The following is a 23,088-nucleotide window of genomic DNA, read 5'->3' on the forward strand; positions in this document are numbered from 1 at the left end:
TCAGGAGTTTATTGTAAGAGGGGATGAAGAGGTGGAGCACAAAGGATCTTTAGGGCACATAAACTATCCTGTACAATAGTTTATAATGCTATAATAATGAGAATATTAATATTAATGTTACATTAATATTAATGCTATAATAGTGAGAATATGTCATCATACATTTATTAAAATCCACAAAAAATAATTCCTAATATAAACTATGGTTGGTAATGGTGTGTTAATGCTTGTTCATGTAACAAATGTACCAATATGTAGTGGGATGATGAATGAGGGGGAGGCTTTGCACATTGAGTAGAATGGTTATTCTCTGTTCTGGGTATTCTCTGTTCTTCCTGCTCAATTTTGCTATGATTCTAAACCTGAAACATAAAATCTATTACTAAAAAAATGATATATATCTGCATGAATTGATAAGGAAAAAAAAGACTCAAATCTATCGCCAGTGAAAAAGAGGCCAATTGTATAATCTGCATTGCATGAACTGAACTCTGTGTGCATGTTTGTGTATTTAAATATTATTTTATAAATAGATATACAATAATTCTCTATATCCATGAAAGCAACAAAAATAACTGAAAAATATATAATAGTTAATGGTGATTATCCACAAATGTCAGCTAACTAATGGGTGATAGCCACACTAGATTTTTATAGTTTGTGTCACTTAATATTTATTATATCTAGTATGTATTGCCTTTCTAATCAGCAACAAAAAAATGTGCTATAAGAAAGGAAAACAAAGTTATGGTCAGTTTAGCCAGGAAGATTGAGGAAATAATATTGGAGTTCTCTCCAGAACTTGCAACAAGCTGGGGAGATGTGTTCTGTCTGCAAAACTTCTCCAGAAAGACCCCATTGATAGCAAATTCTCCAACATGCACACTTTGCATAAACATTAGTTTATCTGACAATGGTGGAGCCAGCACTGTGGCAGAAATTCACCTGCGAGAGAGTATACCTGTTCTATCGTGTTTATTGATCAGATGAATGGTGTCATAAAGTCTAGACCATCAAAGAGTAGTCACTGTTACATGGGAGCACTGACTGTTTTACCACAACTGGCCAGAGTTACGTGGCTTCCAAGGGGATGTACCCATCGAAAAGTTAGTCCTAACTGAACATTCAGTTAGTGGAGTCATTTTATGCTTGGAACATACTAAACAATCACAAAAAAAAAAAAGAGGAGCAAGAAGTTTGCAGAAAAATATGAAATAAGTAGTTTAGTTGTTACTACGTGCCGTTTTCAGAGTATGAAACTCTCCAAAAAGTTCAGGAGTAAGGAAGGTAAGGAAAACAAGAGGATGTCAGGACTCAGATGTTAACCTTTTTCCCCTTTAAACATGTTTTTGAAAATGTAGAAACATGTCAATGCTCTGTGGAGGTGTGTCTGGTCCTTGTTGAGAGCTTCCTGCTGCTGTAGTTCTTCACATTCCTTTATGAGCACTTCTTAGAGCGGCTGGGGGACAGGTCTAGTATCCACTGAGCAGAGCTTTTCTGAAAGACACCTACATGTGAGGGACGCTGCAACACCGTGGTCACAAACATGAAGAGACTCAAGGGAGACCTCTGCTCTGCCACCATCTGCAGAGCTTCCAGGAGGGGAACCCCAAGCTGTGTTTCCTTAATCCCTCATGGATGTTTTTATTTAATGCCAGAAATAAGGCCCAAAAGTGCCCTAAACTCCAAACCATACCCCAGCTCGATGAAGTAAACAAAAGCTCCTGGGATAAATGAAACAAGTGGCTACTCACTTTGAAAGAGACCTCTTATTCTGGGCTTCACTCTGCTCTTGACCTGTCTTTTTTACATCTGACAGTCATTGGCTTTTTAATGAGATTTAGGATTACCTAATTTGCTCTGCCTCTGAAATTTCTGTCCCTCTGACTCATGTCCTCCTCTGTGGGCCCCTTCAGTCTGCCAGCTGGGCCCACATTGCTTGTACCCATGGTTCTGCTCCTACTTAGAACATGTACCTGTTCCCTCAGGCCCTGCTCCAGAGCAATGAGCCTGCAATGTTTTCAGCATCTACGTACACCCTTTACCTAAAGGGTCTTTGAGACCTAAAACCCTCTGTGCTTGATTGGCACCCAGCCCAGGAAGAGACCAGCTGCTCTGTAAAGGCTTTCATGGATTCAGCATAGTTAAGAGATAACTCATAGGGGCCATTCCCGCCTCTTTCCTCCTCCACAGGAGAACTCAGTACACACTTAAGAAGCTTCCTTCTCATTTCTTTAATGTTTCAGGAAACATACACAATGGACAAATCGCCTTGAGTTCATCTGCATTTCTGTAGGAGGCAAAAGTTCAATGGAGGGATGCTCCCAGTTTACTGTGACTTCTGCTCTGCTGGAACCAGATACTGACATCTCCCGCCCAAAAAATCCAACAGCATCACAATAATTGGGGAACAGGAAGCATGAATGCTCTTTGCAGGTGGTCCAACAAAGAAATGAGAAGCTATTCTTATTTTCAAGTAGCCCAGAACTCTCAGACTCAGGATACTCAACACTTTTTTTAATGTGAAAAGTAGAAGATACTGGCTATATCTCTCACCCACTGCTGCTTCCTATAAACTCCCTTTCCTGAGTTAGGACCCAAGTTAGAGCTTTCAAGACCTGGTTTCCCTGACTGTTGAAATTATGCCACAGGAAGGGGAAGAACATAAAACTTTCAAACCTGTTCACTGCAGCCCACCACTATGAGGACCTGCCCACCAGATATTAGCACCCTTACTACTAGCAACAAGACATCATCTTGGTAATTTGACTTTTCACCCTTCCTAATAAGCACATGTGATACACAACTTGCAGTTTCTCAGTTGCACAATCAGAAACCTGTGACATCACAAAGCTCTGAGCAGCATGTGGGAAGCACCCTAGCAACCAGACCCAACAAGGTCAGCGCTTCTCTGGGCTGGAGAAACGGCACAGATGGAATGAAGCTGTCTCAGCTTAGCCTTTTGTAATAAGTTTTGAGAATTCTACCAGGGCTAAATAACCAGAAGTTTCTGTTCGGTTTTATTTTTGTTTTAACCGTCAACCATATGCTACTGCATCAAAGCAGCCAGTCCCCATAGGTGATAACACATAGTTTTTATCCATTCCACAAGGGTGGCCCGAGATGAAGGGATGCAGCTGGTTCTCTGTTAGTGGCAGTGCCTTTCAGGAGACGTGGGCTGCCTCTTTCAGAAATGATGTTTTAATTGGGGAAAAAAAAAAAAAAACCCTTTCATCACTCTCACTATAGGTTTATGAAACTACTTCTTCCCAATCATGTGATTTTGGTAATCACAGATGAAATCCAAAGTAAAGCTCAATATCTTAGATGTTATGACTTGTTAGAAATACAGGTGTGGAGGCAAGGCAATTCTTTTTCAGGCTAAACTGATGGCCTAGATACCTTTTTCTGTGCATGGGTCACAGTCCATTTCTTAAGTTTACCTGACAAAATTCACTCGGGAAGTTTGTAAACAAGAAGACTCCTGTACCCCTATCTTGGTGACTGGTTCTGCAAGTCTGCAGAGAAGTGGGGGTACTGCCCCTTAAACAATGACCCCAGATGGCTGATGTGATTATATGAGACCAGAGCCTTCCTTCTGCCAGAGCTGTGCTCTAACAAACAAGAGAGTCCCAAATTATGTTAACAGAAGACAAATCTGTGATACTTTGATTCTAGCTCTGGATTTAAATGCATTAAATCCTGACAATGAAGGAGAGTAATTCTCTGAACCTTGGATTTCTTTGATTTCCTTAATCAAGGGAAAATCCTTGATCGCAGAAAGAGGCAGTTCAAGCCCTTCTAGGGGCATTTGTATCAGTAAATGAAACAAAACCAAACATTCTGTTCATCACAGAAATCATCAGGATAACATTTTAAACTTGAATTTGCGAAGTGAGGATACACATTCACTAACATGCTCAGTTGCTCAGTCATAAATACATATGCACAAATCAACCTGCTTCTTTAGCTTTCCAACTGATCTCCAAGTCCTGATCTGATCTCCATATCCTGTTAATTCTGCCCACAGGAAAAGAAGAGCAGAGCAATGGGATTACACCAGCATTTGGAAAATAAAATCCTCCTGTGAAAATCCAGAGGTGTTGCCTTCTCCCTTATTCCATTTCTCAAAGAGAATAGCTCTGAAGCTCCTGGAAACTGGCTACAAATTAGGGATTACCATAGAGGGTTCATTAAGTAAATTATAGTATATATTCATTATTATGATGCAACCATTATGATGATACTTATAAATAACTGATAATGACATGGGAAAATACAATACAATGATCCATAAGAGAACAAAATGTATAGGCACATAACCATGTTACATAATTTCACCGATTACACATATACAATCACTTATGTGGAAACATGACTAAGGTGTAAGGTATAAAAATATTTTATTTTTTTTAAAAGTAAATGGGCAACAAATAAGTTCCATAGTATTCTTTAGATTTTTTTTCTAGGTCTTTTCTATTATTAAATTTAATGCATCTTTATTATTTTTTAGAATAAAGCGTGGCTTCCCTGGTAGCTCAGCAGTAAAGAATCCACATGCAATACAGGAGACCTGGGTTTGATCCCTGGGTAGGGAAGATCTCCTGGAGAAGGAAATGGCAATGCAATAGAGGGGGAAATTACTTCCATGTTAAAAGTAATTTAAAGCATGTTAAGAAACATGGTTTGCCAATCATGGCTCTAAGATTTGAGCAGACTCGCTATGGGTGGGGACAGTTACCATTAGTAATAATCAGACTTGCTTCTAGGGTCATCAGGGAATGTTTTATTACTGATGCTACAAGGACCCTTGAGAATGTTCAGGAACACCTGGCACCATGTTCTGTTCCGTGCAGTCAATCCAGATCAGAACTCCAAGAGCAGAGGAGGCAAAGGAACTGAAAATATTACTTGATAGCCAGCTTAACTAATGGCTGATTCATATCAATGTATGACAAAACCCACTGGAAAAAATAAATAAATAAATAATAAAATAAAATAAAAAGAAGCAAAAAAATAAATAAATAATGGTACTTTTTACAGTAGTCTTCAGGATACTGAAGAGTTTGAGGTTAAATGCCCTGTTACCCAGAGATGACACAGAAACCAGCAGGCAAAAGTTACTGGAGGGTTCAGGTTTCAGATCAGCACAAAGAACAACTTACTATCTGAGCTCCTGAGGAGGGCAGCTTCCCAATCCTTCAGAGCTCAGTCTGATACTAGAGGGTCATCTGTCCAGGAGGCTGATGAAGGAATGGTCATCTTCAGCAGCAAAAGCTGTGTTAAGAAACACACAAGCTTCCTACTCAGGTATGGGACCCTAAGGTATCAGATATATGAAGCTGAGATTTTATTTGACCAGGCAAGCAGACAGACATGACTACTCCCATCATAAAGAGGAGAAAGTTGAGGCTCAGAGAACGGAATGCCCAAGTCATAGAGCTAGAGGGTAGTAGAACCACTAACTTTAAATCAATGCTGTGAGCACCAGTATATGTACTCAAATACCAGGGGATATGTATAAAGCCAGGATACCAATAACTCTAAAAAGGATTCTGGAGATAGATCCTTGAGTGGTAAACAGGAAGGAGAAATGGCAACTTCTTCCTCAACCTTTGGCCTTCATGACAGTATTACAGTTTGCACCTTCTTGCTTCATCCAACACAATAGTTCTCTAGGAGAAAGAGAGAGTCGTAGCAGAATTCACAGTCAAATCCAAAGTTTTATTCTCTGAAAGGCTCTCTGAATTGCCTGAGACATGATCCACATAGCAGCCACACTTGTTGTGACTGGGTCTGAGGCTGGGACAGTAGCTGCTGAGGCAGGAAGGGAAAGGCTGTGAACTTCACCAAATAAATACATGCTTGGGTGCTGAGTGAGAATATGAGCCACAAGGGAGCAGGAGCCTTCTGCCTCTGGTTCCAAGAAAACTCCTGTGCTCTTGGTTACAGGGCTCTTGAAGAAACACATGCATTCCTATCAGAGAAAACCCAGCAGCACAGAAGAGGACTGGGCAGGAGGTGTGGTCTTTCTTATCCATGGTTTCTGGCCTTTAGTCCCTTTGGTAGTTGTTGTTGGTGTTGTTGCTCTGCCACAAAGAGACATCATCCCAAAGGGGGAAAAAAAAAAAACAGAGAGAGAGGAGAGAAAATGCTAGTAAAATAAAACTGGGGGCATTAGACAGGTTTTTATTTCTTCTTTCCATAAAATTGTCAAGGCATTAACATGGTACTCAGCATTCCGATTTTTATGACTGGCAATTTTACTCAAGTGAGTTCTAGGAAGAAAGGAAAATCATTCCAATGAATGTTTATTCAGTACATACCATGAAAGAAGCACTCTGCTAGAACATTTCCACATGTTGAATCATGTTAGCCTTGTGAAGATCTTCTGAAGTGGCTGGTATCACTGTGCTTACTTTACAGATACAGAAATATACAGAGAAATGGCACTAACCTGTTTGACGTATTATTCTTATAGACTAGGTGCAGAAACTGAGTGCTTAAGGAAGGTTATGAGACTTGCGCCCAGATTCCACAACAAATGCAGGACAAATCTGAACTAAAACTCCAATCTTCTGGATCAGGCTGATGATTTTCTCCTCACCTAAAAAAATATCCTGGACTAGTGCTCACAAAGCATGACCATGAGTATCTTATGAAACTTCCTGGCTCATGGAAATTTCCTGAGTAACTCTCTTAAATATCAACATATATAGTTGAACCAAAATTTCCCTGGACATGTACAGTGAGTCAGACCCTCACTCCGTCAGATGCTCTCATAGCTGACTTGTGAAACGGTATTTTTATCTCCTTATTAATGGAATATAAGTGCCATATTTGAGGTCTCAGAGCCAGTTTGTAGCTAGGAAGGAATGTGAAGCAAGTCTTCTGACCCTCAGCCCAGGTCTCTCCACTTTACATCTCAGATTAACTTCCCAAATGGAAGAGAGTTCTTGAAACAACACAACAGCTAAAACCATTTAAACTTGAATCTCAGCCACTTTGACCTTAATAGCATGCTTTAAAAATTTTCTCTAAATGTCTTAGCCTTTAATAATTAATTAAATTGAGCTCATAAACAGGGTAATCCTGACTTTACTATAATGAGGTGCTTTATTCTCCCTCATATAATTTTACTGATAACTGCGATCACTTTCAACCTAAGTAATGCCCTTCTCAAAGAAGAGAGTTGACATCTCTAAGGTTTGGTCTACATGTTACCTTCTCACAATGAGGAACCCAAAACCACAAGATCAGGTTAAAACAGGTAAAGGCAAATCTTCCCAAAAAGAAATGACAGATTCATTTTAAAATCAAAATTAGTCTTTGGGGATACAGAAAGAGATATATCTACATCTTTACAGAGAATGGATATGTATCACTAAGCAGTCAATATGGTAGGAATGAACTCTGCTGGCCCTTATGAATTAGCAATTTTACAGAGATGCTTTCAGTGAAGCTCTGAAGTCAGCAACACGAGGATCTATAACACCAAGAGACTGTGAAACAGCAGTGTTTCCAGAACTGAACTTGAGCAGGAAGACAAGCAATCATGCTAGAAGGGCAGGGAGTTCACCAGACAAGAGACCCGAGGGATACAGAAGGGCCAACTCTTGAAGCAACCTCATCATACATTCGGAAATGGAAAATAATACCTCCTTAGATTCTGTTACTACAGATCAATGAAAGAATGTCCCTGCCATTAAGTAAATAGCCCTAATACTTTTAGTTGACTATTACAATTAAAAGAAATCTACCAAATTCAATCAAAAGAAATCTACCAAATTCAATCAAAAGTTGTGTTTTCTACAGAGTCAGCTAGGCTAGCTTCTTAATTAGGTTACTCCATTAACCAACTTCATAACTTCTACAGGGAATGGAACATTAGAATTTGTTGCTCTGATGCATTGGCCAAATCCTGAACAACCACACATTCTCTATGCTCTTTATACATCATTTCTTACATCCTCTCAATTTCTCCATCAAGACCCATTCCAAACTCAGGTTCTCTCTTGACATGCTTAAATGAAGGATAACTTTGAGGAAGCAAAATGTGAGAGAAGAAAATAACAATGAAGCAGCAGGCTTCATTCTTCACTTATTTATCAATTCATTATAAATTTATAAATACACCTCTCACTTCATAATATCCCTAGGAAACTTGTTGGTGGAGAGGACTGACTTATAACTTATTGCAAGGGGGCAGAGGGATTTGAATGGCTCCCCAATTTTATATTTTATATAAAAACCCTCTTTGCCATGGAATTAGCATGTGCATCTTACAGCCTTTATGAGAATTCAATCATATGAAGATATTTCAAGAAAGGGTGGGTAAGCAACAAAAATGATTCCATTAGCAGCAAACTTGGAGGATATATAGCCTGCTGAACAATCTCTGGTTAGGTTGCACCAACTCAGTTCTCTTAACTCATTTAAGGTTTGAAGCAGCTTAGACTCATATACTTTCCCTGGCCTTCTGAATTAATAACATACACCTTATTCAGGAGGCTTCCAAGATGTGGTCACGTGATACAATGAATCAGAAGTGGCATCTCAACTCTCTGCTTACATGAGATGATGAAAAGCTTAGAGTGAACCTCAGTGGGGTCACCAACCTTGGGAACAGCTGTGCTTATGAAAGATCCTTAATTTTGTTCAGAATGGACTTGCAGGAAGCCACATGTGATTTGTATTTGTAGCCTGGATGGACTTTTTAGGGAAACACATAGTATGTACATTCATCACACAGGACTCGATTAACCAACAAAAGACTGAAGGCTTAACCAAGCAATGGACGTTCCTTCATAAAAGAAGCTTCTGTATGGCCACTGTTGATCTAAAATCCTACACTGAGGACAGAGGTTAGAGCAACAAGCAAGTATAGCCAAGCTGAAGTCCTGTGTGCACCTGTGTGAATGCATACACGCACACACACACACACACACATTTACAATCAGAGTAGTGCAGACTTTCTTTCCCTAATTGGCAACCCCAAATCCTGCACCACTTATTTGTCCACTCTCACTATATATATATATATATACATATATATATATACACACACACACACACACACACACACACACACACACAATATACACTATATATATAATACTACACACACATACTGTCAATTACCTTCTTTGACTCTCTCTCTTCCCACCAGCCTTCCTAGATCCCCCACAGTTACTGGTTGTATAGGCTAAAATTTGTATCAAATCTTTCTATACTCACCCATCTTTATAAGTAACATGCTAATTCTGATCACTATAACTTCTTGCCTAGATTGTCCTTCTAACTGTTCTCCTTGCCTTCATTCTAAGAGATTTGCATGTCCAGTTTGCTTCACAACACATTTGCTGAATTCTGAGGATGTACAAGAACACAAAGAGTCAATCCTGCCATCTCACGGAGCTTAGAAAACAAGACCCATCCGGAGGAGGGGGAGGCAAGGACCCAGTAGACGGGACTGATTAAAGTCCTACAAAGAAGGGTGAATTGATAAGGAGAATCTAAATCATATTTCACAATGTCCTAATATTGGGCAGAGCTAGAGTCTGAGGACCAGCCTGGATGGTTGGCAGAAAACTATAGTTCCTTAGCTGAAAGAAAAACTAGCAGTTATTTTTCACTTTGCTTGAGTGATGAGGTTGGAAGTTAGTGGACACCAAACCATCACAATTTTCCACACCCTCCCAAAAGAGGGAGGAGAGTAGTATAAAGCTAAGTTGAACATCCATGATGAGAAATGAATTTCTAGCTCTTTTCCAAAGCTTAAGACACTAGAAACACCAACACATCAATAGAATATATAGAATCACATCATGGCAGCAAGAAATAACCAAAAAAGACTGACTTTTGCCAAAGCTGAAATCCAAATAAAACCTAGATCAGTCTCTCGTAAACTGAGGTGGTCAACTCCCAACCCTATGATCATAAAAGACAAAAAGACAAATTCTCTTTTGAAAGACAGTGTTATTTGTATTCTCTGTGATTCTTTTCTATGCTAGCTGGCATACAATGGCATACAACAGAAGATTGCTAAACATGTGAAGATGATGAAACCATATATTAATATAATATTAATATAAGGAAAACTAACAAATGGATCTGAATAGAGTCCAGAAAGACACCTGACAAATTTACAGTCCACAAATTTGTAACAAAGATCACTATGCAAACCAGTGGAAAAAGAATAATCTTGCTAATGAATAATCCCGTGTCAACTGTATAGCCATAGTGAAAAATCATGTATTCGTGCACCTTCAGTATTACATATCATATACAAAAATCAAGATGATCACAAATCAAGCTGTGAATGGTACAGTCTAATAAACATTTAATAAGAAAATTTTAAAGGAAAATGTTTTGATGAGTCTGATGTAGGCTGGTTTCCTTAACTCAGAAGTTTTGAACAGTAACAATTATATAGAAGTAGACTGCAATTAAAAACTTTTGCACAATACAAGAAGGCACTAAGATAGTGAAAATATAAATAACATAGTAGGAATATATATAAATGTACACATGACACATGTTGCAGCCCAATTAGATATATCACAAATATAACAAACCCCCCAAACTTCCAAATATCAGTAAAATAAAGACAGGTAAAATAACAGAATAAAAGTCAAAATATTTGAATAAACAAACAAACAAAATGAAAGCAAACTAAGCTACAGAGAACAAATAGAGTGTTACCAGAGGGGAGGGGGCTGGAGGTAGGGAGGAACAAAGGAAGGGGTTAAGAGGTACAAACCTCAAGCTATGAAATAAATAAGCTACAGTGATATAATTAACACACAGCATCAGAAATATCATCAATAACACTATAATAACTTTGTATGAGGACACATGGTTACTAGACTTGTTATGGTGATCATTTTATAATGTATATAAACATCAAATCACTCTGTAGTACCCCTGAAAGTAACATAATATTGTATGTCAACTATACTTCAAAAACTAACACCTAATTCAAAGAAAATAGCTAAATGAATAATGGATTCTAGTAGTAAACTGGGAAATACTTATCAAAACTAGTATATGACAATATTTCATAATTAAAGGATAGATAACATGAATAAGGTAGAAAATATCAAGTGGTAGTATATATGCAGTATTCAAATTACTCATTCACTGCTGATGAGAGTATAAACTGATATAATGACTTTGGAAAAATATGTAGCATATCTACCAAAGCTGAACACAACTATCCTGAGTACTGGAGACATGTCTGTATGTTCACCAAAAGACACATATGAGAATAAATCTCAAATTATATAGCTCAAATAATTCACATATAAATACAATTTATAAGAAATTAAAAAACATAACACTGAACTAAATAGCCAGATATAAAAAGGACACAGAACTGGATTCCATTTATATAAACATTATGAAGTATAAAACCAATTGAAACCAACCTATGCTATTTGAAGTCACATCACAGGTTTCCCTAGGGGAGGAATCTGACAAGGAAGGGTATCAGTGGGGTGGGGCCTCTGGAGCGCTGTAACAACAGGAGTGCTGGCTACACTCATATGTGGGGGGTGTGTGTTCATTTGTGAAAATCCTACAAGCAGTGCGGTGATAATTTGGCACTTTTTAATGTCTGGTGAAAGTGAAAGTTGCTCAGTCATGTCTGACTCTTTGTAACCCCCATGGACTGTGGCCTGCCAGGCTCCTCTGTCCAGGGAAATCTCCAGGCAAGAATAATGGAGTGGGTAGCCATTCCTTTCTCCAGGGCATCTTCCCACCCCAGGGATTGAACACAGGTCTCCCACATTGCAGGCAGATTCTTTACCAGCTGAACTACAAGGAAGACCTTTTAATGTACAGTTACCTTAAAAAAATTAAAATATCCATAGTAGGAAGAATAAAGGGACAGGAGTCTTTGGGAAAAAAAAATTAAAGTCTAACATGAGTTAACTTTCTTCTTTCAGAGCAGCTCTGAGAAAGCTGTTAAGATAAAAATCATGAGCTATGCATTAAACTAATTTAGGTACCCAATCCCTCACATTTACATGTATATACTAAGTTAACGGTGGATATGGTGTTATCACTCCCTCTCTCAAATATCACATTACCTAGGGAAACAATATTGCACTAACAGAAAATGACTACTGACTTGTCATAATCACCTTGACAACCACACTGATTCAGGCCACATTCCCAAGAAAATGACAGCATCACCCATTTCTATCTGGTACAGAAGAAGCAACACAACAAATATGAAGGGGAAACTGTCACAACTATGCTAGCGGAATTCTACTCTGAAGAGATAAGAGCAATGTTTAAGATTTAAGGCAAATCTTAATCTTTTGGGAGCTCAGATTCTTTGGTTTAGTCATCATGTCTCTGACATGTCTGAGACAAGATGCATAAAAGGAAAACGGAAACCAAACATTATATTTAAAGACTGTTAGTCAGAGTTCCAAATGGCATGGAGATGGAGGAGACTAGAAAGGAAGAATGACATCACATATTGTTACATGTACTAAGAAACATGAAGGTGGACCTAATTCTCTTAAGAAAGATGGGAAAAGGAGTACAGATTGTCTCTCCTCCTCCCAAACATCCCTGGCTTGGCAAATTCCTAATCCTATATAAATAAAGGCCAGCTCCTCAATTACTTGTAAAATCACTTTTTCCCTCTGCCAGGAGGATGAGTTGACTATCCACCCATTCGTATCCTCACAAAACTTTTAAAAATTCTTATTATCTTTATTATGCATTTAAAATTCTAAATAGTGATTTTTCTGTTTGTGTAAATATCTATTCCTAATAGTATGTGCAACCTCAAGGGAAAAGGCTATATCTTAGCATGTAGCACAATCACTTAAGATGTTCTAATAGCTTTACTACAAAAGCAATACTTACACGCGACAAAAATTCAAAATAGTACAGACAAAAATAAAAGGAATGGTTAAAAATTCCGTCACATGATCTAGACCAGTGGGCAGCAAACTGTTCTTGTAAGGGTCCAGACAGAAAATATTTTAGGTGCTTCAGGACATATGGTCTCTGTTACGACTACTTAACTCTGCTGTTGTATCACAGATCACAAAAACAGATGATATGTAAAAATGAATGAACGGGGTATTTTCCCAATAAAAATTATATGAAAGTGTAAGTTTATTATATGAAAGTAAGATTTAACTATAAAGCAGTAACACTCAAGATGATGTGCTTCTCCCTAAGAAAAACAATATAAATAATTTTGAAAATATAGGAAATTTATAAATATACCTACATATATATGGTCAGGGTTTCCCAGATGGTGCCAGAGGTAAGGAACCTGCCCGCCAATACAGGAGACATTAGAGACTCAGGTTCAATCCCTGGATCAGGAAAATATGGGTATGGCAACTCAGTCCAGTATTCTAGCCTGGAGAATCCCCATGGACAGAAGAGCCTGGTGGGCTACAGTCTACAGGGTCACAAAGAGTCGGACATGACTGTAGTGACATAGCACACATGCATGCACACATATATGGTCAACTGTTTACCAAGAATGTTACAAAGACAAATTCAAAGGGTAAAGGATGGTCCCTTAAATGCGAGGGCCTGTGGAGAAAGCTGAGCACCAAAAAATTGATGCTTTTGAACTGGGGTGTTGGGGAAGACTCTTGAGAGTCCCTTGAACTGCAAGGAGATCCAACCAGTCCATCCTAAAGGAGATCAGTCCTGGGTGTTCGTTGGAAGGACTGATGCTGAAGCTCAAACTCCAGTACCTTGGCCACCTGATGTGAAGAACTGACTCATTGGAAAAGACTCTGATGCTGGGAGGGTTTGGGGGCAGGAGGAGAAGGGGACAACAGAGGATGAGATGGCTGGATGGCATCACCAACTCGATGGACATGAGTTTGAGTAAACTCCGGGAGCTGGTGCTGGACAGGGTGGCCTGGCGTGCTGTGATTCATAGGGTCACAAAGAGTCGGACACAACTGAGCGACTGAATGAAACTGAGTTGAACTGAGGATCATACCTGAAGGTAGTTTTGTTGTCAGTGAGCAAGCCCATGGCTGTCCAGTTCAAAATCCCTCCAACCACTGGGCAAAATTCAGGACAGGTCAGGTGGAAATTAGAGACAGCATTTCGAAGCCAGGGTGACAAATGCCCTTTTCATAATTCTAACTGAAAGTGGTGGAAAGTAAAGAACTAAACCAGAGAAAGATGTTTTACTTTATCTAAACAGGCAAGCCCTGGATTAGATGGACCATGAGTTTGGATTCACATATCCTCTGTCATCTGAGTTAGGGAAGGTGACCAAAACCCTCAAACCTTTGACTCTGGGCAAAGTATGATCCACCAATTACCTGATAACTTAACTCAGTAGCAGTATCTTAAGGTGAGTGTCCATGGTGTCTGTACTACTTCTTTAGGATCAGCAGCCAGCAAGGAGAAAGCAAATGACAGCTTCTGTACATCTTCCTGGGTAACAAGCTAGAGACAAAACACATTAGTGATGTTACATGAACTATTCACAGGGATAAATGGAGGTCACGAAAGGAATAAAACAGGTCAGCAATCTGAGAACATGGTGACTTGGAAAGGAGCACACTTAAGATTTTTCCCCTCATGCCAAAGGGTCTCCCTATCATCACTCTAGACTGACATAAATTCTCTAAGCAACCCCCAAATAAACCCATCTATGGGGTGGTGTGATCCAGCAGAAAGAGCTTTAGAGTCAAAGTCAGAACAAAACTTAAATCCCTGATCTGTCACTCTGTAAGTAACTTACTGCAGGTTTCTTAATTCCTCTGAGCCTCAGTTTTCACAGGGTTAGAACAAAGACAACACCAACTTCACAGGATTGTTGTGAGGTTTCAATTAAATAACACAGTGATATTCTGCAATGTTATTACAGAGAATTGCTCAAAAGGTGTGGCAATTTATATCACTGTTGCTAAAATTCAGCTTCTGTTATCATGTGATAGCATACTGTTCCGAAAAACCTCTCTGCCTTGTCCCCAAACCCCAGCCTTGATTAGTCACAAGGGCAAAAGAAGGGATCGATGACTCATTTACAATGGCGGGAACTTAACACTTATATCAACAGGCAATGGCACCTCACTTGGAATACCTCTTGTCAATGATGGGCATGGACACTTTTTAAGGGCTTATAATGACCCACAAATCAACCCGGACCAGGAAAACTGATCTAAAGCCCAACATGTGTAATTTGTATAGGTTCTTCTCAAACCCAGGAGCTCGGTGCCCAATCTCCATGCTTCTCTCCAACCACTGAGGTCCCTGACAGACAGTGCAGGTTACAGTCAAAACAAAAGTTGTCTCTCCAACCTGTGGCAAAAAAAAAAGCCTGAGCAAGTTGAGGGATCAGTGGAATGCTGGGTCCAAAATTTTAGCCCCTCTTCCTCCAATAACTGAAGTGTAAATCACAGGGCAAAGTTCCTATTTCATCTCCCGCAAAATGTAGATATAAAGATATCTGTCCTTCTGATCTCTCAGGACTATGATGAGAATAAAACTGAAGTGATGGGACAAAATTCTTCAAAAGTGAGTCATTTTGAACAGTGCAAAGGTACATTACTGATCTAAGGTAGTACTATAAAAACATTCAGCAGATCTCAGCAGAGAGAGAGACACGAGCCCATTTAAGCACATTTAAAAGTTCACACCAGAGCATTTATGTCCTTTTATACCTACCTACATTTTAGAATAAGCTCTATTCTTTCAGTATACACCTTACATGGTAGGATTTCACTTTTGTTTCTTGTCAAGCTTTTAACTATTGCCTCAATCTGACCTGCAGACTCAAGCCTGCCCTCTACAGTAACCATTACATTCTGAGGAGTCTGGGTCCTCCTCACATTGGCCAAGCTTCATTTAGGCCATCATCGTTGACTACTGTGCAGACACTGTTTGACAAATTTCCCTGGTGGAAACAAAGATGCAGTCTGCATACTTTCTAGAGGTGAAGGAAAATAATTGAGATTCACATAAAGGTAGGTCACATCTGTATATAAATGTAAAAACATAAAGTGGCAATTTGGGCAGCTTGGCTGAGGATGTCTCTGATACAGTTTACTCAATAAATGACAGTCTTTTATTTTTTGAAAACTGCACTTGAGAAATGTCATGATAAAAAAAAGCAACAACATCCAAGGTGAGATTTAAATGTGCAAATAAAGGGCAATCAAATTTCTAAGGGATGGCATATTTTTCCTTTTCTTGGCATAGATTTTTCAGTTTCTCATTTGGCAAGCCTTATATCTATAATTAGGGCTTCTCTGAGAGCTCAGTTGGTAAAGAATCTACCTGCAATGCAGGAGACCCCAGTTTGATTCCTGGGTCAGGAAGACCTGCTGGATAAGGGATAGGCTATTCACCCCAGTATTCTTCGGTTTCCCTTGTGGCTCAGCTGGTAAAGAATCTGCCTGCAATGTGGGAGACCTGGGTCGGATCCCTGGGTTGGGAAGATTCCCTGGAGAAGGGAAAGGCTACCCACTCCAGTATTCTGGCCTGGAGAATTCCATGGACTATACAATCCATGGGGTCGCAAAGAGTCAGATACACCTGAGCAACTTTCACTTCACTTATCATATCTATAATAATTCAAAAGTGATGTCACAGATTAAATTTTAATCTCTTTCCTCTCCACATTAGCTCTTGCAGTTCTTTTGCCTACCACTATGGATTGTCATCTCAAAACTCCCCTTTTAAAGTTCTCAGTACCATTCACGGCCCCGTGCAAGCACCACCCTTGCCCCAGCCCTCATGTCCATCCCAGTCAGAGGGCTCCACCTCACCTTACCTCTCGAGCAGTTCTGTCCTCAGATGACAGGCATCTTCTACTGCCTTATACACATGTTCATAACTTTTGGTACCAGTTCACATACACCTCCTAGTCAGTGTTTGGAACATACCAGGTGCTCAGCAAATATCTGTAGAATTAAAAGTTAATAAGATAATGTATATAAGGTTGTTAGCTTGTCCCTGGCACACAGATTTTACTCCTTGAATGTTAGCAATTTTTGACACCATAGATAAAGAAGACAAGACATGTATTTTGTGCCCAATTCTATTGTACTCATAACTCTAAAAATGTGACTCATTCCCAGGTCAATATTTAGTTTAATTAAATTGACAAAATTTAATCTAGATGGTACTAGCAAATTTCAAAAAGGCATTTTAATTTATACTCTTAAATTATGTGTTTTGTAGCTACAGATTTCACATTTACCAACACAAAGATAATGTAAAACAAACTACTACACCTTTATATCTTACTGCAAATACCAGTACCCGATTTAAATAGTGGCATTCAAATCTGTTGAATTTTATAAACACATATGTATAAAAACAGCAGAGACACACCTAATCATGTAAAATATAAGATTTGCTCACTCTCAAGTCAAGGGCATAGATCAATAAGCCATCTTTATTTCCCCAGAGCTTGACTCACAAATACAAAATGTTCAACACTCTCGAGTTGAAGATACTAAAACATTGTGTCAGATCTGAGTGAAATGTAAGAGAAACAATCAACACTGTATCCTCAAAAAGCATAAAGCAGACAATCTCCCTACTTTAAAGATAGCTAGTAAGAAGATCTGAGATTAAAACCAAAGTCCATCTACCTCCACATATGCTTTGTTTTATTCAGTAGCATCTTGCCTTCCAGGCCACATTATATTTGCATTCTTCATCAGGACCTGATGGGAAAAGTAAAAATATAAGTTTGCTAACGATAATCACCTCTATTAAAACTAAAAAGGTCAGGTGAAAACATCTTACAGAAATGATCACCAAACCCAGTTTTCAAAGTCAATGTAAAATAAAACTAGACCCTGTTAACTCAAAAATGTATTAAACAAGACCAGATACCAAAATTTGCCAATGACCTTATGCTCAATAAATCATCCAAATGTTCATTTTAAGATCCTCTAAAGATGAAGATGAAAGTTGGGAAACAATGCAGTCTCTATTGGAGCTAAAGAATGAAATGGACCAGCACATGTTAACAACATTCCTTTTTCTCAAAGATAGAGAGCTCCCATAATCAGGATTTACCGCTTCTCATCCTTCTCTGAAATCAACTCAAGATGAATAATTTTATAATCTTAAAAGGTTCTGATTTCCAAGTTTTACTGTAAGTTAAAATTTGTAAGACAGGAATAGATTTTGGAATCAGATTCAAAAAGGTATGCTCTGTTCTACACCCCCATAACACCTTAGCCAAGTCACTTATCCTTTCTGAACCTGTTTGCTGATTTGTGCAATGGGAGTGAGAATCTGACTCTCACAAAACTAGTATGAAAACTAATGATGACAATAAGGCATTTTACCAAAGAAAAAACCCCAAAGAAAAATGACCCAGCTTAATTACCAAGGTTGTGTGGACACATCTCAGGTCTAAAAATATCTGAGGAAGAAGACAGGAATGTCAAACAATCAGACAGTCATGCAGCATTTGATACAAGTAGCATTAACACCATCGTAATAATATAATTTAAATAGCATATTGCAGATGACTGTTTTTGAGAGATACTGATATTAAGAAAGAGACAGGAGGATGAGAAACCAAAGTTTCATATTGAAATGAAACTTTCAATATGAATATGATTCATATTGAATCATATTCAGCATAACATGTGAGAAAGAGATATTAATGCTTACTACTACCTAATAAGAATTTCACAAGGATTAATCAGCTAATGCTGGTTAGCTTTTTGGAACTCAGTGGAAGAAAAAAATCAACATACACACACACACACACACACACGGCAGCAGACTTCATCATAAAAATCAAATCATGTACAAAATAAGTTGCATAGAAGCAACATGTTCTTGCCCCTGATAAACTATTTGCACTTAGCATTCTTGAAGTCACAGGATTCCTTAATTTCATTCAGATCATGCAAAGACTTCCATCAAGAAAGGCTGTCCTGTATGACAAGATGTTAATATCAGTGCCTGGATTTAAAGAATGACTCTCAAATTTGGGGAATTACTCTGAAAACACATAAATTACACTCAAAGAACAGGGAAAAGTCTCACTGAGTGCACAGCAGAAACTATATCTACCAAAGGCTGCCCCAAGAGCATCAGCAAAAAGCACAGGAAAGAGGCAGGAAGAATAAGGAGGGAGGCGAAGAAGTCACTCAGAATTCTAGCCAAGTTATAATGGGCAGTCCATAATTACCATAAATTAATATCTTTTAATTCAGGTGTTATTATAATTGTTAGTCTATCTTAGCCTTGGCATTTAGTTAAAGATCAGTCAGATCCAAAAGATGTGTGGTGCCTGCATCCCACCTCTTTCTGGGGGAGGAAGTGTAAGTGACAAATTTTGAATTTGACTTTCTCTTCCTATTTAGGGTTGATGAACTATTCCTTTTAATGATCTGAAAGAACAAAGTGTTAGGAATGGCAGTGACACACATGTGTATATGACTTTACAGTAACAATGCCCTTTTCACCTGTATTAAGATACATGATTCTGTCAACTAATCCTGATTGGCACTGACCTCACTTTACAGATGAAGAAATTCAAACTCAACAAATTATTATTCAGAGTTGCCAAACGTGTGTGATAAACAGAACCAGAACTCAAAACTCCATTCTTGCTTTTCATGTCAAGTCACCTTCATCCAAGAAGTTTCCTTTGATTTCCCATATTCCAATTTACAAAAATAATAACATTAAATGCTACTGTCTCCATAATGCTCAGATAAATTTGGTTAGATGAAACTGATTAGCTCTGTTATTGAGGACATATACATACATACTAAAAAAGGGGTGTGTGTGTGTGTGTGTGTGTGTGTATGTGTGGGGAGGTATGTGTGTAAGGAGTTGGAGTTAAGAAAATGAAGACTTCAGACAATAGAGAAAGCTCACTAATTAGAAAATTATGGGTGCTCCAACATTTATAATCACCACCCCTATTACTTACTACAATAAGTAGCCTTAGTGGACTATCTATATGTCACCCATCCATGATTTCACCCACAACGTCATTATATAGCTAGTAAGCATAAACATATAGGCACGCATGCAACAGACACACACACACACACACACAACCTGACAATATATTTCAGTCATTTCTTAAATGAACAAGCATCTGGTTTCCCAGAGATATGTTTTTTACTCTTTTATTCTGAATCAACTAATTGAAGAAGTGCAGAAGTTTTAAAAATTCAAATTTAAATGGGATGAATAATTTTAATGATAATGATGTTAAAGCTGTATTAAAGAAGGGTTTGAGGGCAAAGATCTCCAGGCGACTGATGAAGAGAATCTCTGTTGCAATTATTTTGGCAAACTTGTACATGAGCAACCTACAAACCAGAAGCTGTGTCCTTAATGCTAGACATTAGGCAGGTAAATGCACTTGGGATGGTGCTGTGAATACTGAGTGCTGATATCATGATTTGCATCAATACTATCTATACCTATGTACCAACAGAATTCCTAAAGAGCAGGTATTTATTTTAAAATGTTCAAACTTATTTCAACGCTAACAATGAGTATAAGTCTATGCCATGTCTCTGGGGAGGTTTCTGGAAATTCTATCACATATGGAGACATGGTAGAACTAACTGGGCTGGATAATCTGTGTATATTTCAGAGCAAACCCTCAAACTCTTGCTTGAATCCCCTCTTAACTATGTATGCATTTACTTTTTGTCTATTCTTGGTTGTAATTTTTCACATTTCTTTCTGGTGGCCTAGTGAACTTTCACACACTTTTAAAATGGTCTCTAATCATTACCAGAAAAGCTGTTGTTTTACTATTTCTGTCAACAAGAATTTCCCAGTTCACTGTTAAATTGAAGATATTGAAGACAGATTGAAGAGCTGCAGATTTATTACTGCAACTCTAAAACCTCTCCTGGCATGGCCCCAAATCACTAACTTTCACGCTGAATGACCTCATTGTGTCCAGCAGAGCCCACCACACACCCTCCGCCCCTAAGTGCCAGTCTCCTACAATCTATCAATCTATTTCACCTTATAAGGAAAGGGCAGTACTTCCCAGCGCGTGCTCTTCACTATGGCAGGTCAGGCAATGGGGGAGATCAAGGGTTGTTATCAGAGAGGGTGTTGATGTTTCCAGGACTAGATCACACTGGACAACAAACAATAACTCACAAATTGCGAAGCTCCAGCGCTACACATGCATACACACATACACACACACGGGGCCTTTAGAACGTAATACAGGCTCTCTGTAACTTGCATCCATAGCAGTTCTCATCCACTTTAAACTTACTAGAGACATCAGTAAGCTTGGAGCAAGTAAAAGGGAAATCACTTTTAGGGAAACATCAGACTACCCTAAAAGTTAACCCTATGACCCCCGCAAACTAAATACTTAATAATATCCCACTCTTTGCCTGGTCTTAAACTCCACTGACCACTGTGACAAGAAGTAGGATTCACACGCTAACTTGGCCTTTCCCCTCAGGGCCGGTGCCTGGAGAAAGAGATGGAAGTCCCTGAGGGAGGGATGCACCTCCTCTGGAAGGGAGGCAGAGGCTCTATGTTGCACACTTCCCAGATCAGAAGGCTCCTACGGGCTTCTCCGCCTGCCCCTGCAGCCGGCTTTAACGCCCACTTCCCCGCACCCTTCACTCTGTGACCCGCCCCCCAACACTTTACTTACCCGGCTGGCGGCCTGGACAGCGGAGCTGCCTGTCTGCAGCGGGGTCCCTGGCGCCGCCACCGCGCTGTCAGCCTCGCTCCTCCATCCGGGCAGCCTGTGGCTTCTTCTCACGCTCGCTCTAGAGTCTCCGCTCCCGCCGCCCAAAGTCCCCGGGTCTTCTACCCCTGCTCCATCTGCTCCTGCTCCCCTTGCACCGCTCCGGGACGGGGAGGCGGGGCCAGGAACCCGCACTCGCAGCGACCGGTGAGAGGATCCCGGGGAAGGAACTCTGGTACCACAGGACCCAGCAGAGCCGCCGCCTCAGGCGCCCGGCTCGCAGATGACCGAGAGCCCCGCACCGGCTAGGAGCGCGCTTAACTGGGATGAGGAGGCGCCTCCTCGCCAACTTTTCGCGTCGCGGGAGCGGATAGGAGCGGAGTGGGGGATCCCGGAGGCAAGGCGGCGGCGCGGGGCTCTCCGTTGGCCGGTTGCAGGGGCCAGGCGCTCAGGACCTCAACTCCAGACAAGTTGGGCCGCTGTGGGGGCGGGCCGAGGCGTCGCGGGTAGGTGGCGGCCGGCGAGGAGCGAAGCGCCGCCACGAGGGCTGGAGTCTCGCGATACCACCAGGGCTCAACCGCCCGCGGAGCCCTCGCGTGGGGCCAGGAAGGGCGGGGCCCGCGCAGCGAGAGTGCATCCGCTGCGAGTGCTGGCGCTCTCCGCCGCTCTCCGCCGCTCTCCGCACCCTCTGCTCGCTGTTTCTCGCTTTATTCTCCTCTGTTCTCTTTGCGGGAACCCAGACGTCCTCTACCGCCAGCACTCTCACTATTGTCTTTGGGAAGAGAGGGATTGAGGGGTTCCTATTTTTGCCCCTTTGACTCTGTAAAGGAGCATTTGATCTAAACCGCAGCACAGGCAATGTGTCTTGGTCTGGGAGAGATGCCAGAAGGGTCTTACAGCACAGGGCTGGGTTGTATGTGTGTGATAGATCAACAGATTGATCTGTCTTAGATATGCCTATTAGTGCACGCGAGCTAAGTCGCTTCAGCCGTGTCCAGCTCTGCGACCCTATGGACCATGGCCTGCCAAGGTCATCTGTGCATGGGATTCGCTAGGCATGAATAGTGGAGTGGGTGGCCATGCCCTCTTCTAGGGGATCCTGCCAACCCAAGGGTTGAACTCCTATCACTTACCTGCCCTGCATTGGCAGGCGGATTTTTTACCACTAGCACCACCTGGGAAGCCATATATATATATATATATATATATACCCTGCTCCAGGGAACTTCCCGACCCAGGAATGGGTTGAACTCCTATCACTTACCTGCCCTGCATTGGCAGGCGGATTTTTTACCACTAGCACCACCTGGGAAGCCATATATATATATATATACCCTGCTCCAGGGAACTTCCCGACCCAGGAATGGGTTGAACTCCTATCACTTACCTGCCCTGCATTGGCAGGCGGATTT

General features: G+C 40.3%; 1 long non-coding RNA gene across 2 annotated transcripts; it reads right to left on the minus strand.

Moving 5' to 3' along the window:
* Positions 1-4,279: 4,279 nt before the first annotated feature.
* Positions 4,280-22,139, minus strand: LOC136160115 (uncharacterized). 2 transcript variants are annotated; one of them, XR_010661557.1, is made up of 6 exons: positions 21,641-22,139; positions 17,610-17,684; positions 16,784-16,913; positions 14,325-14,451; positions 5,536-5,675; positions 4,280-5,262 (listed from the first exon to the last, which is right to left on the minus strand). It is a non-coding gene; the product is annotated as an uncharacterized lncRNA (long non-coding RNA). The 2 variants fall into 2 exon arrangements; XR_010661556.1 differs by having other exon boundaries at positions 16,784-16,901; positions 17,596-17,684.
* Between the last annotated feature and the right edge of the window lie 949 nt (positions 22,140-23,088).

The sequence above is a fragment of the Muntiacus reevesi genome, chromosome 2 (genome assembly GCF_963930625.1).
Source record: "Muntiacus reevesi chromosome 2, mMunRee1.1, whole genome shotgun sequence".
In the NCBI taxonomy this organism is placed as follows: domain Eukaryota; kingdom Metazoa; phylum Chordata; class Mammalia; order Artiodactyla; family Cervidae; genus Muntiacus; species Muntiacus reevesi.